This window comes from Cryptotermes secundus, unplaced genomic scaffold (assembly GCF_002891405.2).
Source record: "Cryptotermes secundus unplaced genomic scaffold, Csec_1.0 scaffold195, whole genome shotgun sequence".
NCBI classification, from domain to species: Eukaryota; Metazoa; Arthropoda; class Insecta; order Blattodea; family Kalotermitidae; genus Cryptotermes; species Cryptotermes secundus.
Genome location: NW_019732859.1, coordinates 163,731 through 183,477, shown reverse-complemented (window position 1 = coordinate 183,477; position 19,747 = coordinate 163,731). Strand labels below are relative to the sequence as shown.

General features: G+C 44.3%; 1 protein-coding gene across 3 annotated transcripts in view; it reads right to left on the bottom strand.

Moving 5' to 3' along the window:
• The window catches only part of LOC111867788 (scavenger receptor class B member 1), a 103,372-nt gene extending 83,887 nt beyond the window's left edge, over window positions 1-19,485 (bottom strand). For all 3 annotated transcript variants that reach the window (XM_023857941.2, XM_023857939.1, XM_023857940.1), the window contains exon 1: window positions 19,392-19,485. The gene's annotated coding sequence lies outside the window, so the exon portion shown is untranslated. The remainder of the gene's footprint in view (window positions 1-19,391) is intronic.
• Between the last annotated feature and the right edge of the window lie 262 nt (window positions 19,486-19,747).

Below are 19,747 nucleotides of genomic sequence, written 5' to 3'. Positions count from 1 at the left end.
GGGACAGCTGGAGCGTTCACAACAGGACCTGTCGAATAAAACGAAAACGAAATGGACGACAGAATATAAACGTAAAGGAAAGTTATATGAGAAAGAAGTGGAGACGTGACCGTGACGAATGTGCAAATAGATATCAGGGCGAAGAGACGGAGAGAGAGAGAGAAATGATGAATGCTGCAGCAACAGGAATAAAGAAAGACTGGAATGCAGAAGAACATGTTGACAGACAAGAGTGAACTGAACGTGCAGGGCAGCCCACATTTAAGATAAACTGCTTTCGAGAAGTTACCGAGTTCCACTTCTCCTTCCGTGCGGAAGCTTCTGTCACTCGCGCTACAGAAACCTTCGGAAAGTGAGGACTTGTTTATAGCCTCAAGATCCTTCCGGTGCCCGTCCGACTGATTACGGTATAAAGAACTTCGTCTCTTGTGCCGAGGGAAGAACGCGAGCTGAGGACACTTGAGGGCAGAGTGCTGGGTCTCGGCTGCAGAAAGCAACTTAACGAGGACCGCCATATCGTCAAATGTTACCGGACTGATCAGTTGAAAGATTAGTTTGGCAGGGCACGTAGCATGCACGACGGAAATGACAAGTATGAAATGATTTTGGCTGGAAAACCGGAAGCAGACTGACCTCTAGGAATAAAAGCAAACTAGACGAAATAAGTACGATGCGTCCTACAGAAACAAGATATAAGAGTGATAATTGGATTATTTAGGCTTAGGGATGCTACCAGTGGGGACTCCTTTGAATTCTATTTAATTTTCTTCGACTTTTATTTACCAGAGATGGACTCCCTTCTGTGGAGATAAACGGTGGTAATGAATCACAAAATGCCTGGAAGGCATTTACTAATAAATATAGACAAGAAGCACATAAATCTCAAGAAACAGGTTTAATTCAAGGCCTGCAGGCATACATTACTATAATTATTTCTTAAATAACACTGCTATTTACCGGAATATACTATGCCATATATTTTAGCAGACACTGAGAGATGCAAAAATAATATTGTAGCGTGCAGAGCCGTTTCTAGACAACGGCTAGGTAAACATGATCCCGCGGCAACGGTTACGCATGTAACAATAGAGATGAAGAAAGCAGTGTTCTGGGATTTGGCACCGTGGGATTTGGCCAAATCCCAGAAGACTGCTTTCTTCATAGTCACCGCCGTGAAAGCATCAAATCTTACAACAATAGAGATATTGTTCGAAAGGGCTTTTTCTACTCGATCCGTGCAAAGGGATTATAAGAAGGACATTTGAAGCAAGAGTAGTTCAGTTGGAAAGGAGCCACTGTTCAGAGAAGACTTGATACGGAAGTAGAGGAATAGCCATTGTTAGAGACCGTTACCAGGAAAGGTCTAGCGAAGACACTGCAGGCTGGAGAAGACTTAGCATGTGCTATAGTGATTTGTAAAATGTGGAGTAGTTAAGACCTGTAAGTGGTCAATAAATCCAGTGATCCAAAACCTCGCCTACATTCGCTCCATACTGCGTGAGAATATTACTCAAATATCTATGTAATTTCGGCAGTGATGTTTCCTCTTAAGAGGATATCTGATGTCTACTTCAGTCACACCCGTTTAAATAAATGACGAAGCCGCATCACTTGTTGTAAAGGCGTTTGAACTACTAACTTCCTCACCTTCCTATCGTATTCTTTCCAGTACTAAATGTAATAAGTGGAGGCCAAATTTTAATGCCATTTCCCACGAATAACACGCACAAATAGCCAATCGTAAGCCAGCTTCTTTACATAGCATACTACAATTCATTTGTCACATACAATTCTTATTAACACACAAAATAGACACAGCACACTGAAACAAAAACCGCTCCCTCGTTCGTGCTCTGTTACACAACTAATTCGCAACACGTGTTCACGCTGGCATAAAGGATTGTTGATTGTTGACCGTTAGGAACTGAAATGTTAAAGGCGACCCTATTTCTCAGCTTTTATAATATTAACGGACAGCAATAACAATAACAACAATAAAGACGACAAAAACAATAATTCAATTCAATACTTATTTATGCATGTGCAAATTTAACAGCTCAAAGGCCCATTACAAAGTCAGCAAAAGTAGAGAAGAAAAAACATGTACACAAAGTGGAAAACAAGATAATGTATATAACAATAATTGTATTAGTGATTCCGGTAACACAAAGATCGGGGTTTGGGTTGGTAATTGGATAAATGGAACACTTATACACACAACACGTAACTACAAGTAACTACAGCACTATCACCAATTCACACACTCTCAGTTCACTAGAGCACGTTATAAGTCTTCTCAGTCTGCTGAATCCTCACCAGTCGTTGCCTGGTGACGAATTCCAACAATATCCTCTGCTTCCGTACTCATATTCTTACCGGCTAGCGACTGTCTCATAACTAACTAAATACTAGGCTTGTTCTGCATATAACACGTCGGCACGGACCGCACAGAAAAAGCCTTTCCTAACAGTTCTTCTGTTGTTGCATCATGCAGCTGTCGTACGGACTGAGTAGAGAATATCGCTTCCCAGTTTGTCCATTGGTGAGTGTTAGGAATCTGTTGCCCATCAACGGTGTTGTTTACAGAGTCATTACTTGGCAACGGATCTACATGCTACAATGTAAGGTTCATTACCGTGTTCAAAAGAGCCCTCCACTGCTCCCTACTCCGAGCCAGATCAGTCCAGTCCATAACATCCCAAACTATATCTCCAAGATCCATTTAAATATTGTCCACCCACCTACGCCTTGGTCTTACCAGTGGTCTCTTTCCTTCTGGATTTCCCACTAGTATCCTATACGAAATCCTCGTCCCCCCCATTCGTGCTACATGACCTCCCACCTCATCCTCCTTGACTTGATCATTCTAATTATACTTGGAGAAGAGTACAAGTTATGAAGCTCCTCATTATGTAGTTTTCTCCAACCTCCTGTCACTTCATCCCTCTTCGGTCGAAATGCTCTCCTCAACACCCTGTTCTCAAACACCCTCAGTCTATGTTCCTCTCTCAATGTAAGGGACCAAGTTTCACACCCATACAGAACCATAGGCAAAATTATAGGTTTGTATATTCTAATTTTTGTTTTTGGACAGCAGTTGAGAAGACAAAAGGTTCTGGACTGAATGGTAGCAAGCATTACCCAAATTCAATCTCATTTTAATTTCCTCCTGGATCAAATTTTGATTTATTACTGTTGTTCCAAAATATTTTATCTGTGCCACATTTTCAAAAGATCTGTTAGCTGTATTTATTTTATCTGTTAATAGAAATCATAGCCTTCTATAATAATCTGAAAATAGGATTGCTCATGAAGAAGGGAGAAACCCCCTGCAGCCCCAAATAACCCTCTATTTAAGAAATAACTGAAGAAGAAATTGTGTTAGCTTATAGTGTGATTAATCTCATGTAAAACCCTGATGTTTCTCTTAGTTTACAAGCTGCCATCTTCATGGAGCTGGGGCACTCGAAGCACTTTACCTTTCTAAGCCTGAAGTTCACGTAAGTAACATTAGAATTTCAGCTACCGGAAGAGAAGTCACGCTGAGGCTCTATTACATAGATCAATCGGTTAACTCTGTTTAGGGGAAATACCGCACGCTATTTAATGTTTGGGCAGAACACAAATTAACTCCATGTTGAAGCAGAAGATACATATAGGTAGTATTTAGAGCTGTGCTTTTACAGGCTAATCCGAAAGTTGGTCCCAGACTTCGCTGTTCACACAGCGTCCTCATAGAAGTTACGTCGAGTCAACACTGATGTAAGGAGAAGAAAGTTTTCTGTGGCAGCGGCTCCTGTCAATACTTAGCCACATTAACATGAGCTTTTCCTTTTTGCACACGGCAATAAGAGTGCTAAGTAGCTAACTTAACTCTTTCATGAGCAACTCAGCCAGTCAGGACAGTTCATACACAATATGGCACTCGGACGTTTATTTCTGTGTTCACAACGGCTATTAAGTGGTGCCCATATGGGACAGGTGGAATTAATCCGCCAACTTCCGTACTATTTATCCATGATCCTTTTTAATATTGTCACATGTACGCTCTAAGTATTTCCTGTTTCCTTGAAGTCTCACTATTAAAAATTTGTAAGTTATTTTCTCTCTAATGCGTGCTACATGCTACATTTATTCTACCCTCCTTGACATATTCATTTTAAAATAATAATTATAATAACTATGAAGCTTTTTGTTATGCAATTCCATCCACTCAGGCAGCCTCATTCCATGTTCATCCTGTAGTCTTCTAGACTGCAGTTATGTAAAAGGGGCACGCTGTAGAGTAATTGCTTGAAGCACTATGTTACAAGCCAGAAAGTCGCGGGTTCGAATCCCGATGAGGTTATTAGATTTTTCAATTTACCTACTCCTTCCAGCCGCACTACAGCACTGGGGTCTACTCAGCCTCTATGAGAAATAAGTACCAGGAATCTTCCTTAGGCGGGGGTGGGGGTAAAAGGCGGCCGGCGCGTAAGGCTAACCTTACGCCATCTGTAAACCGACTGTCTAGAGAAAATGTGGGAGCCTCGAGGTCTCACAGCCCTATGGGCCTTCACAACCTCTTACAGAGATAGCTTTAATTTTTGCCTTAAACTTCTGTACAGTTTAATCCCATTTTAAGTGGATCCCTTCTCACCACTGCATGGGGAGTACTCAGGGTGTGAATGGAGTTGTCGGTCTTCAGGTATGGAAAGTAGCTGAGGAGAGCTGACAAGGGGTGTTCCTCCAGCTTGGGGGCTCAGAGTGTACCTAATAACTAACCGCAAACAAGTTATTTTGTTACGAAAGTTACAGGGGGTCTCGGATAGATGGATAAATGCATCCGGGTCAGGAAATGGACCGGTGGAGACCTCTTGTGACCACGGTAATGAACCTACAGGTTTCATAAAATGTCGGGGAATTCCCGAGTACTTGAGTGGCTGCGTCCACGTTTCTCGATCACAACATTTCCAAAAAGTTGTGGCGGGACGAACTGTCTAATATACAAAATCACTGTCCGTGATGCAAAAAAGCCGCCCAAAATCTTAGATCCAGGTACCAATTAAGAGCATTAGACCGACGTTTCTTTTACCTGTGCCGTGCTTTCAATTCAAACCCGGTACTGCAGCGTTCGTGGCCTTAGACATGCGCACATTGAAACAGCTTGGCCACCCACATCGCATTTCTGTCGAGTGTGGAGCAAATTCGCGGTAGGGAAGAAGAAACTGGGTTTCCATACCCACTAACACGGCAGCAGCATTGCTCAGCACATGTTTGTCCATGTGTTTAGTTTCTTGTTACGTTGGCCACCAATTGACCTATTGTCCCAGCCCCGGATGATACATGATGAATGTGGAGAAGTCGGTGGAATGAGAATTGGCAGGGGAAACCGAAGTACTCTAAGAAAACCTGCCCCAGTGGCACTTTGTTCACCACAAATCCCACATGACCTGACCCGGGCCGCTGCCTTGGGAAGCAGGCGACTAACCGCCTGAGCTATTCACCATAAGTAAGCCCGTGTAGTGCTCTGCTATGATATAACGTTCATAGAAATCTTATTGAAAATCGGTGGTTAAGGAATTTAGACTAAAATATCCAATATGTCAACAGAAGAGCCCACTTTTTAACTAATTTTATTTCTCAAGTAATTTACAGGCGAAACATTCATTGTACTGAAAGTCTGCCTTTTCTTGGATCAGTTATATTCAGTGTGTCAGGAGCAAATTAAGACCTTGGCGTCGACTTGTCTATTCCACCACTGTTCACTGTACTCCACCGCTGTCTTCCTCTTCTCGTCTTGACTCTGGAGCGCTGAACCTACTTCTTGCATTTGGCAGTGCGCGCTGTTTCTCCGCACACGAAGGCTGCACGCCGCTTCTAAGATCACGACCACACTCAACTCAAGTACGCAACTCTACAACACTTTTATTTAGGGTTAGTCATTCTGGAAATATTGGGCCGCAAGCGCGAGATGGGCGCTCAGAGGGGAGCCACAAGCCACCGGGTGAGAGGGGTTCAAATTGAGATGCGTCCAGTGAAAGGAGAGCCTTCCCGCCCCAAGCCCAGGCCACTCGACAATGCAACAAATCCTCATGGCCACCGGCCTACTGAGCGCATGCGCCGAGACAAATTGAAATGCTGTAACAGTGGCTGCCTCACTGGTGGGCCCAAGAACTCGAAACCGAAACGTCCTGTCAGTGTCCGATGCCGGGGCATCTTCTTCTGCACGGAAGAACTAAAGCCAAACGTGGTAATTCACTGATTGCTGGGCTGTGACGTGAGTCATGTATCTATCTATCTATCTATGGCTCCCCAGCCCTTTGTTGGACATTGGCCCCTCTTCAGTTTCTTAATCTTTTACACAGCCGGTAGGACTCTTTTGATAGGGGATCAGTCCGTCGCAAGGCTGCTACCTGCATACAGGACAGCACAAACAAAGAATGAACGCACACAGACATCCATGCCTCAAGTGGGATTCGAACCCACGATCCCAGTGTATGACCGGGCGAAGGCAGTTCATGCCCTATAACGCGCGGCCATTGTGACCGGTGAAGATGAGTCATGGGTCTTAATAGTCTTAATTTTTGACCGGAATTATAAAGGCGCCTCTCGAATATCAGTGATTGATCAGAAAATATGTTAAGAAGAATGTCTTGAAACGATAAATAAAAGTAAAACTTTATTCATGTGGAGAAAACGAGGGCTCCTTGTCATGTTACTCGAATTACAGATTCATTTGGTGATGGTTTCAGAGCTGACTCATCTCCCATACATTCTGGCTACTGTTAACAGGTTTATGAATCGAATGTAAGTTCATTGAAACAACTGCAAATGGACAGTTTATGGCAACATTTGCCCATCTGTACGTCACGTCAAATACAGGCAACCTTACAGGAAAAAAATCCCAGTGTCCTTGCACTTGAACTTTCAACCGGCGTGTGAACATCGGAAGAATGTTGAAAATGTAACTGATTAATATTCTAGTGATGTCACGGTCCACATCGCAACCTAATTTTTACAATAGAATTAGTTATCTGATGTCTATATTTCTCTTGCTCCGTGAAGCGATTTCTCTGTCATCACATGCACGTGGAGACAGTACGTAATAACCCATTGAAACTGCGTGCGCCGAAGCGCCCGTGAGCTCCTGTTACGTAGCGACTGAGACACTGACAAAAAAGAGAACCAAACAACTTTTATACTTTCCTCAAAGGCGTCAGCATTCCTTAGAGAATCATTTATGCTAAGTTATAAAATAAATATACGCTATGAGTCGAGATCTGAGTCCATGCAGTTTGACGCAACAGTGTGCCCACGTGCGTCTACACGACGTCACGGTTACTGAGGTCACGTGCTTCATGCTTCACACCCCATACGCATCCCGCAGGAAGCTGTATGGGCCCCAGAACAGGGCTGGATGTTGTGCACATAAGAACCTCTTGCCCATGCCTGGAATCGAATCTCGTTATCTAAGTCACCAAGTCAGTGTACTGAATGAGCTATTCCAGACTTCCCTGTAGTTTCCTGCAATCTGTAAAATAATGCATAGAAAGTGGATATATGTTGTGTACAAGCGCAAATGAATTCCGGGTAGCTCAGCTAGTGTAGTGACGGGCTAGGAGATGGACGGCCCGGGTTCCATTCTCTTCTCCACAGCGTCCAGACTGGCTCTGGAGCCCACCCAGCCTCCTGTCCAATGGGTACAGAGGGTTTCTTCCCCGGGTGGTAAATCGGCAGGGGGTGACGCTGACCACTCACCTCCATCTAGTGCCGAGGTAAAAAATGGTGGCGTTATACCTCCTCTTCCCCATATGTTTTCGAGGCACAGGGACAACTTTACCTTGTAAGCAACACTAGCGCCACTAACTGAATGTGGTAACCACAGCGAACGGTGGGGAAGCCCAGTTACTACGATGTAAAGAGGACAGCATTATTGAAACTGGTCCGCTCTGCGTGTGTTACGGTAGGCTGATAACTGGAAATCTTTAATTTATATTATTAATAATTTGTGGAACTTTCTGGTTGTTTAAAGCGGCTGCATAAAACTGAATTGGTAGTTGTGTATAATATTGTTGACGTTTTCTTCAGCTGTGCTCGGAAGAGCCAGGATTATTCAGAAGTCCGCGATACAAAGGACGCATGTGCGAACCACGTGTACTGCGGAACGGGCTCCGCATTTGCGACAAGGGCACAGTCAAAACATTTTGCGTACAGAGCAGTTAGCGAAGTGCTGGGGTGGTGGACAATTAGGAATTTGCTTACAACTCCCGTTCAAGCAAATAAAAATGCGTTTGAGTATCGAGGATACAAAAATAATAATTGTTAACACTTTTAATTTTTTAAGACTTCTGTCTTGTGTTGCAGTTCGCTGAAAGTCAACCTACGTTTCGGAGGAACATATCGCCTCCTTCTTGAGGGTCACAGGAGAAGCCGAGTAAGAAAGCGTGAAGACAGGAGGCAAGCAGAGCTGTTCCGGTGCAGAACTGTCCAGGAAAGTAGGGAACATGAAATAGAGGTGGAGCTGTACTCTTGACACAGACATGTGAAGAAGAAACAAGTTTCTGCAGAGTTTGCTTATCCGCGAAATTAAGTCATCGGTGTGTAATATTTGTCACCACATCTTGGAATCTCTAATGTCAGCAAGTCACAGAAATTGATGTGGCAACCATGTCAAGGACGAGAGAATATGTTAATGCCTGCAGCATTCTTGTGTCGAAGTCAAGTTGCAGTTGGTTGCCGCCACGTGGATACCGCGAGTGCATACGCTTTTGCACGAGACATAAGCAAGCATCGACGCACAGATATTACTGAAGGAAAAGTTAAAAACAATCTCGCTGGCATACAGACTTCTCCTGCCCTACGTACCTCCCCAGCTTTCTCCTGTCTCGGTGCGTTCCCGCATCATTCATAAGGAATGTATGGTCACCATAGCAACGAATTGTCCTTTGCTAATCCGTTACATGGCGGCCGGGATGGCTCAGTCGGTATGGCCAACAGCTACGGTCTGGACGGCCGAGGGTATGAGTTCGAGTCCTGGTAGGAGCAAGATATGTCTCCTCTCTACGTGGCCCAGATCGGTTCTGGGGCCGTTCCAGTCTCCTATTGGGGGCTCTTTCCGGTGGGTAAAGCCGCCCGGGAGTGAATCTGACCATTCCCCTCCAACTAAGGCCGAGGTCAATTGAGCCACTTGCTTTGACGAACTGAGAAAAAATGACAGAAGTGCTCAGTCTGGCCAGCCAGTGCCTCAGCCAAGATTTGAACCTAGAACATTCCAAACAGAGGTCTAGAGCCTTATTGCAGGGCCGACCAGCTCTGTGTGTAAATAAGTAAATTAATAAATACACAAGCCTGTGTTATGTCTATAGAATATATGGTTACTTCTATATTTATGTACTATTATTTTCCGTCCGCGTCTCTTCGAGGGGATCGGTCTTAAGGATTTCCAAACCAGTATATTTAATTTTGAAACTTCCGAACTGCATGTGAAACTCATCGTAACTTGCCTCATTTCAGTACAATAACAACATTAGAGTGAAATTCCTCATTATGTCACTCTCATGAATACCATTTCGAAATGGCGCACTGAATAATCCACCTTTTAGTACAGGCATGCAACAGTTGAGAGCCACACAAAGGCGCCCGGTTACGTAACAAGACTCCCATCATCACTAGAGAGAAAGCTTTTCACTCGCTCCACCGCCATGACACTGCAATAAAACTGCTCGTTTACCCCGTGTCAACAGTGAAGGCATATAATGACGCAAGAGGAGAAGGAATAGTGAGGTGGGGGTACCTCTCCGTGCGCATGTGGTACCCCTCTTCTCGTAAATTGTCGTCACGTGATTTGCTCGGCTTGAAGCTACGGGGCACACTGATGCGATTCGCCTCTCTGGACATCATTCGACCAAGTGCACTTGTCCTTCTTCGTGACAAAATAAGGGAATATTGTTTCTGAGCAGATGCATCTATTACGGCGCAAACCGTACCGGAGTTTCGCCGAGGAGGAAGACTTTTCATCATAGTGGAAATGCATGAGTCAGCTGTGACCTGGTGCGATTTTCATGAATCTGCAGATCTCTCTTCACGTCCACATATTTTCTTTATTTTAGTCTGTTTATACTGACATCTCGTGGCAGGAAGCAGGAAAGAAGTGTCTGGTACCTAGAAAATTAGGAAGGGCCGTGGAGCTCAGGCGACCAGGCGCTGCCTACTCCCTACATATTTCGCTGTTCATTGTCGGGTGGTGGAGGAAGCATTTGAGTCTCCAAGTCCCTACGCTATTCCCTGCCGATCATCAACGTACTATTTCTCCATACCCATCCATCACCGACCCCTGAGGTTGACATAGGCCTCCCCATGTAATCTCATGGACTAACTCATGACATGTGGAGCTATTCAATCTGGAAGCTATTTACTGACCTTTCAGAGGAGCTTCGACCTGCAGAGTAGGAGTGTGTGTGTGTGTGTGTGTGTGATGGGGGCTGCAGGTTTATCCGAAATATTGGCAATATCAAACCACACGGCGTCACAGCTCAGAGGAATAGACATCTTACCAAACAGCGTTCAGCGTAGAGGCCCTGTAACATATTTGATACATAAATCCGTTTCGCTAATGGCAGATGAGACGGGCGGACACGGCCATTTTGCAGGTTTTCTGAGAGTTGTTCAATGCTTTGATATAACAGTTTCATGTTAACAAAAATTATTAGACAATCTCTCTAAGTTTTACTGCCATGTTAATGTGATTCAATATGAGCACCACTGGCGACCCTACAGACTTCTAAACAAAACTCCACTTGACCCCACACCCGAGAGAGCACAACCACGAACTCGACAGCGGTGACAGCTGTAATCCTTCGGCTCAACTCGGGAAGAGGCTCCACCCTTCCGCTTTGATATACGTAACTCCAGAAGAAGTCAGGAATCCGTGGAGGCCGATTCTTCGAACAGGAAACCGTTCCTTCAGACAAGTGCTCGGAGTCGCAATGGGCTGGTGCAGGAAGTTCTCTAGCTGAGGCAGGCAAACTGCACTCGTGAAAGAGGCAGTGTCCGACAGTTCGGTCCGAGAGATGCTGCACCACCTGTTGACTCTGAGGCTGTGGCGAACATGCTCCATTAGGGTTTGTGGGTCCTCACTGCCCCAAATCCTGCAATTATGGTGGTTTACAACATCTTGTGTGCAAAAGTAGCCTCGTCGAAGACGACAAGACTGAATGCAGTGCTGCCATCTGCCTAGAATTCATGTCAGATTTTGCGCTAAATTTTCGAAACGTGCCAACTCTGTGATAAGCAGCGAATAAACATGTATAGCTAAATGTCGGCAGATCTACCCCGGACACTCTCTATATTAAGTTCAGAGAAGACACAAGCCGTTCAAGAGGTATACCCTGCAAAGGTGAGAGAACTCTGAAGCTACGTAGGATGTGGATGTATGAAGTGCAGTGGGCTATATAAAGCAGATGGCTTATCATTCACTGCTTGTGTTATTCGTCGGAGATGATCTTAAACGCCGGCCTCGACGTGTCGTTGGAAAACATGTGGCAGTGGAAAGGATGCTGCTGAAAGCAAAGGAAACTGGTAGAATGACAATTTGTATACAAATGGTGAGTTATCTCGTCGAATTCTCAACGACTGGTACACTAGTGCTCTGCTCGTGCAAGTAACCAACTCCATGGCCTGTTGTCCGTAAGCCGCGCCATGGCTCAAGCGTTTAGTCGCTGGCTTCCCACAGCGGTGGCCCGGGTTCGATCCCGGCTCTGGTCAAGTGGGATTTGGGGTGGACAAAGTGGTGCTGGGGCGGGTTTTCTCCGAGTACTTCGGTTTCCCCTGCGAATCTTCATTCCACCAAATTCTCCATCATCATAATCACCCGGGGCAGGTACAATAGGCCAATCAGCGGCCGCCGTGCCGAGTGGACCCAGTTTGAACCCACCCCCCACTAAGCGTAACTCCATGTAAAATAAAAGTAAAGCTATCCCTGTACCAGGCCGTGAAGGCCCATATGTTGTGAGACGTTGAGGGTCCTACATTGTCTAGACAATCGGCTCAAAGATGGCGGTAAGCTTGTCAGCCTTACGCGCTGGCAGCGCTTTACTCCCCAGGAAAATTATTTAATTAATTCCTGGTACTCATTTCTGTTAGAGGCTGAGTAAACCCCAGGGCCTAGTGCGGCTTGAAGGATTAGGTCAACTGAATAAATCCAATGACCTCATCGGGACTTGAACCCGCGACCTTCCGGCTTTTAGAGTTACTCGTGTCAAGCCCGAAAAATTAAAGTTTTCCAAGCGACTGTTTTGATTTTCATTGCATCCTCATCCTTGATTTCTGTGGCAAGCTGTAAGCTCCTGGTAGGTTCGAGTCCTACTCCTGGACCTATAGTTTATCGTTGAGCGTTGGGCTAAGGACGGCAATATCTGTTAAGAACCCCAACAACTGATGTCAGATGCTTAATGCAGGAAAACAACTAAGGGCATTTTGGATGCGAAAGAGAATTGAAAGTGAACGGACGGAAAGAATATGCAGCTTCATAAAGGAGACAGAGGGTCTCAGAGCTTTGTAGAGCCTAGGAGTAAGCAGAAACACTTAAATCTTTGTCCATTTTAATAATGTACACTTCAGTAAAACTTGAGTGAACTGATTTCAATGTATTGTAAACGTGGCAGCAGGTTGAAACTAAGGCTTCGTTTTTCAAAATTCCCCACGTATGTACTCGTACATGTGCCTTGACTTCTTCCAAGCGGCCCGTGTCACGCTTATATTGCCTGTGAGAACCAAGTCGGTTCCGAATGCTCACAAGCACATTGGGGAGATATGAATCTCGAATCTTGACCGAATTAATGTAACGTGCGCCATATTTAATGAGGGGATGGGTGGATTTCAGGCGTCATAATATCGTTGCTTTCAAGATACATATAGTGTTTATAATACGCACCAAAGAAACTAGTGAAATGCTATATTTGGAGCACAGCTCTGTATAGGGCTGAAACATGGACACTTAGGGCAGTAGATCAGAAACATCTGGAAAGTTTCGAAATGTGGTGTTGGAGAAGGATGGAGAAGATCAGTTGGACCGATTATGTGAGAAATGAAGAAGTGTTAATTAGAGTCAGTGAGCAGAGGAATATCCTGCACGAAATAAGAAAACGGAAGGCTAATTGGATTGGTCATGTTTTACGCAGAAACTGCCTTCTAAAAGAAGCTATCGAAGGAAAGAGAGGTGGATAGACGTGACCAGAAGACGAGGAAGAAAACGTAAGAAGATGCTGGATGACCTTGAGGACAAAAGAGGATATTTTCACTTGAAGGAGAAAGCTCTAGATCGCATCAAGTGGAGGAACTGTTTTGGAAGAGACTGTGGACCTGTTGTCTTGACAGATTACAGATGAATGAATACGCACCAGCTTAATATTTTAGAGCTTTAAATCTGTCGAAATATTATTAGAAAAATGCAGAAAAAGGACAGAGTCGGAATTGTGTAAATCAAAATTACTGTACACGGAAGCAAATCCCTGACAATTTAAGTAAGAAACATGAACAATATACAATATATGAATACAAACTGTGGGTAAAATGAACAGAAGAGTCTCTCGTTTTGCTAAACATGCAGCACAAACAGAACTAAGATGGCTGGTATGTTGGGCACAAGTTTCGTCCACTAGTCAGAACATTTTCTACACGCGACTTCTTCATTCCGAGTCCAGTTATGGGTACAGAAACGAGCTGCCAACTGTGTGAGCCTTGTCCATCCGTACCTTCATATCTGTGCACTGCTGTGTTTGTACACGCATTAATTCACTGAATTATACCCATCGGAATGTTCCCGGACTGGGTCAAAAAAGAAATGCTGGCTTAACTCAATTTTGGCTGCCATCCCTTGAAAACAGTCTCCTTGGAAATGTATACAGCGATCCCATCGTGTTCTCTCGTCTATTGAGAGAAAGCACGAGATACCATAAAAAAAAACAAGGAAGCTCTAATTGGCGCTAGCAAAGAGACTGTTCTAGAAGTAAACGCAGAAAGAACTAAGCATATGTTGCTGTCTCGTCACCAAAATGCAGAACAAACTCATAACATAAAGATAGCTAACGGATGCTTTGAAAATGTGGCACAGATAAAATATTTTGGAACGACAGTAATATATCAAAATTTGATTCAGGAGGGAATTAAGAGGAGATTGAACTCGGGTAATGCTTGGTACCATTCAGGTCAGAAACTTTTGTCTTCACGTCTGCTGTCTTAAAACGTAAAAAATTAGAATATACAAAATTATAATTTTGCCTGTGGTTCTGTATTGGTGTGAAACTTGGTCTTTGACATTAAGGGAGGAATATAAACGGAGGGTATTTGAGAGTAAGGGGTTGAGGAGAATATTTAGACCGAAAAGAGATGAAGTGACAGGAGGTTGGAAAAAACTGCATAATAAGGAGCTTCATAACTTGTACTCTTCTCCAAGTATAATCAGAACATTCAAGTCAAGGAGGATGAGTTGAGCAAGGCATGTAGCACGAATGGGGACAAAGCGGAATGCATGTAGGATATTGGTGGGAAAGGCAGAAGGAAAGAGAGACCGCTAGGAAGACCTGGACGTAGGTTTGAGGGTAATATAAAATGGAGTTAGAGAGTTAGGATGGGGTAGTATTTGTTGGATTGATCTGGCTCAAGATAGAGAACAATGGAGAGCTGTTGTGAACACGGTGATGAACCTGCAGGTTCCAAAAAATAATGGTAAATTGTTGAGTTGCTGCGGAATTGGCGGTTTCTCAAGAAGGTTCTTCTCCATGGAATTAATTAGTTAAATATTAATTTTGAATATAATATCACTTAATGTCCATACTCCTAATTCTTAGTAATTCTCACAATACTAATCTGAAAAACGTGCGAAATTTTGAAGTGGTACTTGGATGAGAATCACTTTCTTGACATCAGTAGTCATGAGCCAGTGCATCCGTCGTTTCTGTACCATCAGGCCTACGAGTTATTAAATTTTACTCAAAGTAATCGATATTTATTGGGATTTGAAGCTCTTTCGAAACTGCGGAGAGTCTCTTAAATTCGCGCTGTCTGTTCGTCTGTCTGTCTGCACGGATTAGAAACTCGAGACCCGGCGAAACTTCTCATGAACATTTGACACTGGCGCGCCGTAATAATATAATAATAATAATAATAATAATAATAATAATAATAATAATAATAATAATAATAACACGTGACTCTGCACTCATCTCGATATGAACCTCTTGGCGGTTTATCGGACACAGCCTGAATTGTTACGTCATGTGCGTATATGCAAAGTGGCTTTGGCTAGACACTGTCACTCAGACTGCGGCCCTCTGAAATATGTGTTCCTGGTGTTAGGCACTACGGAGGAACCTGCTATGAACATGCTACGGTGCCCTAGCCTGAAGATGGAGGCATAAGCGTGTTGGAGCCGTTGGCACCGTAACGTGTGTCTTTAATTTGGCACTGGTATTCTTTCATTACAGTACAATGTGATACCCCCATCCCCCCACAGCTTTCAAATTTACTTTCCACTGAACATCCTACCACTCCAGGGAGCCGGGGTAGCGCAGTCGGCATAGTGACTGGCTACGGGCTGGACGACCGAGGGATCGGAGTTCGAATTCTGGTAAGATCAAGAATTTTCTCCTCTTAACGTCGTCCAGACCGGCTCTGGGGGCCACCCAGCCTCCTATCCAGTGGGTACCCGGGGCTATTTCCCCGGGGGTAAAGCGGCCCTGCCGTGAAGCTGACCACTCACCTCCAGCTAGTGTCGAGGTCAATAAAATGTGGATCTATACATCCACTCCCCCATGCGCCTTCATAGCGTAGTTATGCACAGGGACAACTTTATTTTCGTAACTTTCTACCATCCCACACTGCATTGGCAGCGTCCTTAGGTTAGCCATAAATCCTTCTAGGAGCCCCTAAATATGTAACGGATAGATGAGCGCTGCGAAGTTACACGATTTCGGGTCGAATTGTCTGGCGTTAACAGGTTTCATGAATGTAAGTTAATACTTTCTTCCGGGGGGCTCGTGTCTGCTGAGGACATTCGTTTGCGAATAGCTATTTGCGTTCCCTGTTCTTGGAAGATGATGTTAAGAGGCGATAGCTTGTCCGACTCCTACCGGGCCGTGATAAACGGTTTATTTACTTATTGGTGTAACATCCGTCAAGGAAAACTTTCTGCCTGATTCTTAACACCTGTTATGCCAGTCGGTAAGTAAGTGGCCACGGGTTTTTACCCCTTAAAACACAACGCAGGCTCGCAATACATATGAAGCTTTTCCTTTGAGTTGTTGTCGCCTTCTGATATTGGCGACCATTGACCGAAATATGTAAATGGCTCTATTTTATTGTGAAGAAAGCAAAAATTGCAAACTCGATGGACTTCAACTTTAATTTTACTTATATATTTGGTACCTTTACCTACCAGACTGTAAGGGGTCATATTCCAGAAGCTTGCAATAATTGTACTCAAGTGTGTGCGAACTTCAGATCAGGGCTGTCTCAGTCCTTACTTTGCTGCACCAAGGCAGGGGTGCAGCTACAGTACGCACATGGACATTTGCACTGTAAAGCGTTATTACAAAAGTAATGTGACCTATGACGTATATATGTTAGGATATTAGCGTCGAAATTTAAGATGGCTTCTGACTAACGAATTGTTAAAGACATAGGTGGTTGCTTAATTTAAGTGACTGCCTTGAAATTTACGTCTACGGACTGAGGAATACCACGACAGCAGGTGTGTGTACAAGAATTTGGAGCCGATATTTTCCGATTTCTTATAAACGTCACCGCTTGAGATAACCTGCTCAGTTAAAGAGATCTCAGAATAATTTATACTGAACGACAGTCATTAGGACATCTGTGTAAGATTTGAGGTTTTCACCGCGGTGACTATGAAGAAAGCAGTCTTCTGGGAGGTGGCACCGTGTATATGTGGTGTTAACCGACGTTTCGGAGGAACGTATCGCCTCCATCTTCAGGGTAGAAGGAAAAATATAAGAAATCCGCAAGCGAAGAGACTGTAGCAGTCTGCTTTTACCGGTTCTCACGGTCTCTTCGCTTGCGGATTTCTTATATTTTTCCTTCTATCCTGAAGATGGAGGCGATACGTTCCTCCGAAACGTCGGTTAACACCACATATATACCGTGCCAAATCACAGAAGACTGCTTTCTTCATTATGGCATCTGTCTGAACTCTTTCAACCAAGTGTCGGGGCACGGAAGAAGCCCCCAATATAAGTCCACGGATGTGATAATGTGCTGCCTGATCAGGGTATCGCATGCCACATGTGTATAGAGCAATGGTAGATTTGTGGTTGGCAGAAGAAACCGAAGACAGTCGGAGAAATTTCACTTGGTTCACAGCGAACACGGTACCGGACTCAGGGCGCCTCGTATAAGCACCTGAACATGGCTATCACAGTCGCCGGCCGCGTGGCGTAAGTCATGAAATGTCTTCGTCCGCTCGAACACTGGGATCGTGAGATCGAATCCTTCTGGAGGCATGGGTGTCTGCCCGAGTTTATTCTGTATCTGTGTTGTCCTGTGTAGGTAGGAGACTCGCGTCGGGCTGATTCCCCGTCCAAAGAGTCCCACTGAGTGTCTAAGTTTTACGAAGCGTTTCACGGATGCCCTATGCTCCAAGCGGGAGCACCAGTAATGGATAGCGCGTTACGCAGAGAGAACTGCACATGACATGTTATGGACATTGGCACGGGAGTCTTCGTTGTTCGGTGGTGCTTAGTAAATTCGCTTATTAATGGAACTCTATGCGCTGTTAATTGTTTTGGCGCATCGGTTAATATAGCGGCATTTCTCCGATCGGGCATTTGGAAGCTGCTCCGTCCATATCTCGTTCGGACCCCCTGCAGTCCTAATTAAGAGCCGAGATAGGATTTCTCACTCTTTTCAGGAGACTTCCGACGCATTAACTCAAACAGGCCACGACCGCTTCCTTCGATATAATTTTAAATTTATCGTTCCACTATCATTCAACCACTCCACCTTATGTCACAGTGAAAAACAACCCACAAGAATTGCTCAGTGTGTGCTACAAAGTTGACGGGAAGCACAGCGCTGCATTACGAGAAGGTTCCCACGTGGTCTAGACCCATTCAAGAATGTGTCATTTTCCTCATATGCCGCCCTTTGCTAACTCTTTCTTATTTTATTATTATTATTATTATTATTATTATTGCTAGTGGGGTGGGACTAAGTCCCTTGTACTGCGGCCACTTCTGGCCTATTGTACCAGCCCCAGACGATACGTGAGGGTGATTGTGGAGCAATTGGTGGAATGAAGATTGGCAGGGGAAACCGAAGTACTCGGAGAAGACCTGCCACTTTGTCCACCACAAATCCCACTTGACCAGACCCGGGATCGAAGCCGGGCCGCCGCAATGGGAAGCCAGCGACTAACGGCTTGAGCTATAGCGCGGCCTTCCATAAGCTAATTACTCATTATAACGGAATGATTGGGGGGGGGCAGTGAGTTTGTTATTGTTGGTGTCCGCTATAACCGAGTGACGGGGTATTCACGTGCTACACCAATGGATGCATAGCCAATACACGCAATAAACATAGAAACACACGATGTGATTATATGAAGGCTTTTATATTGGGGTTATTTTTAATTTGAAATAATTTCCTACCTACAGAGCCTTCTTAATGCCTCAACATCTCTAAAAATTCACAATTATACTCAGCCAGAATTTGTCCGTTATAACGAAGGTTTACTCTATAATGCGGCTATGCTACCGCATCAGTCGATTCAAATTTTTTGCAATCCGTATATAAAAATCCAGTTTTTAATATTATCATCCCCTTGTAGGGCTACATCTCTACATTTCACAGCCACGGTTCTATATGTATTTTACGCTTTTCCACAGTCAGTGCTGAAAGTCCTGCCTAATGAGAGGGTAAATGTTGCGGTAGTCTTGGAGACTCGCTTTCGGGAGACACTCCCTTCGAGTCTCGGCTGAGACACCACTTATCCTGAATTTCTTTTCAAGGTTTGCCTGAGAACCTTTAGGCAAATTCGGTGATAGTAGCTCGAATATGCCATTGCCGATTGCTTTCAAATCATTTCCAGGTGTCATCAACCGCCCTACAGCTTGATGCTCTAGCTAACAGCCCCGAAAAGAACCTCCGAATGAAGCCCTGCCAATCCCGTTTCCCTATGTGTGACCGTTTTAAAACATGGATGATATGTAACACAACACTAAATTTTATATTATATATAACTGAAATTATTGACCAATTACGTATTGTTTGTCCGCAGTGGGACAGCCCGCAACTCTCCTAAGATATTTCTCACTTGGCGGTTATCACGAATGGTAAAAATTGGCCTACTTATTTTTATAGTGATGATTCAGTATGTGCATTGTGATTGTACTTACTAGAAGCATTATCAAGCATCCATACACTCGAGAGTACCCATTCGAATCACCATACGGCCATGTTATTACCAGTTCACTCACTTTCCAATATACGAACAAAGACCTGAATCAACTTGCCCGCTGATTTTAACTTCCCATACATTTTCCCCTTCCATCGCTGTTATCTGCAATCGGATTGGTTCTAGTGCGCAGTTACGTCATGTTGGCCGTGAACATTAGGCCTAATATGTGATGAAACAAAACAGACCACAAGAAGAACAGGGAACTTGGGGTATGTACGTAAGGAATACACAGGTGAAGGCTCGAGCATATCTTGAAACAAGGGCATTCAAGCGACCTTAGCACCAGAATACGCA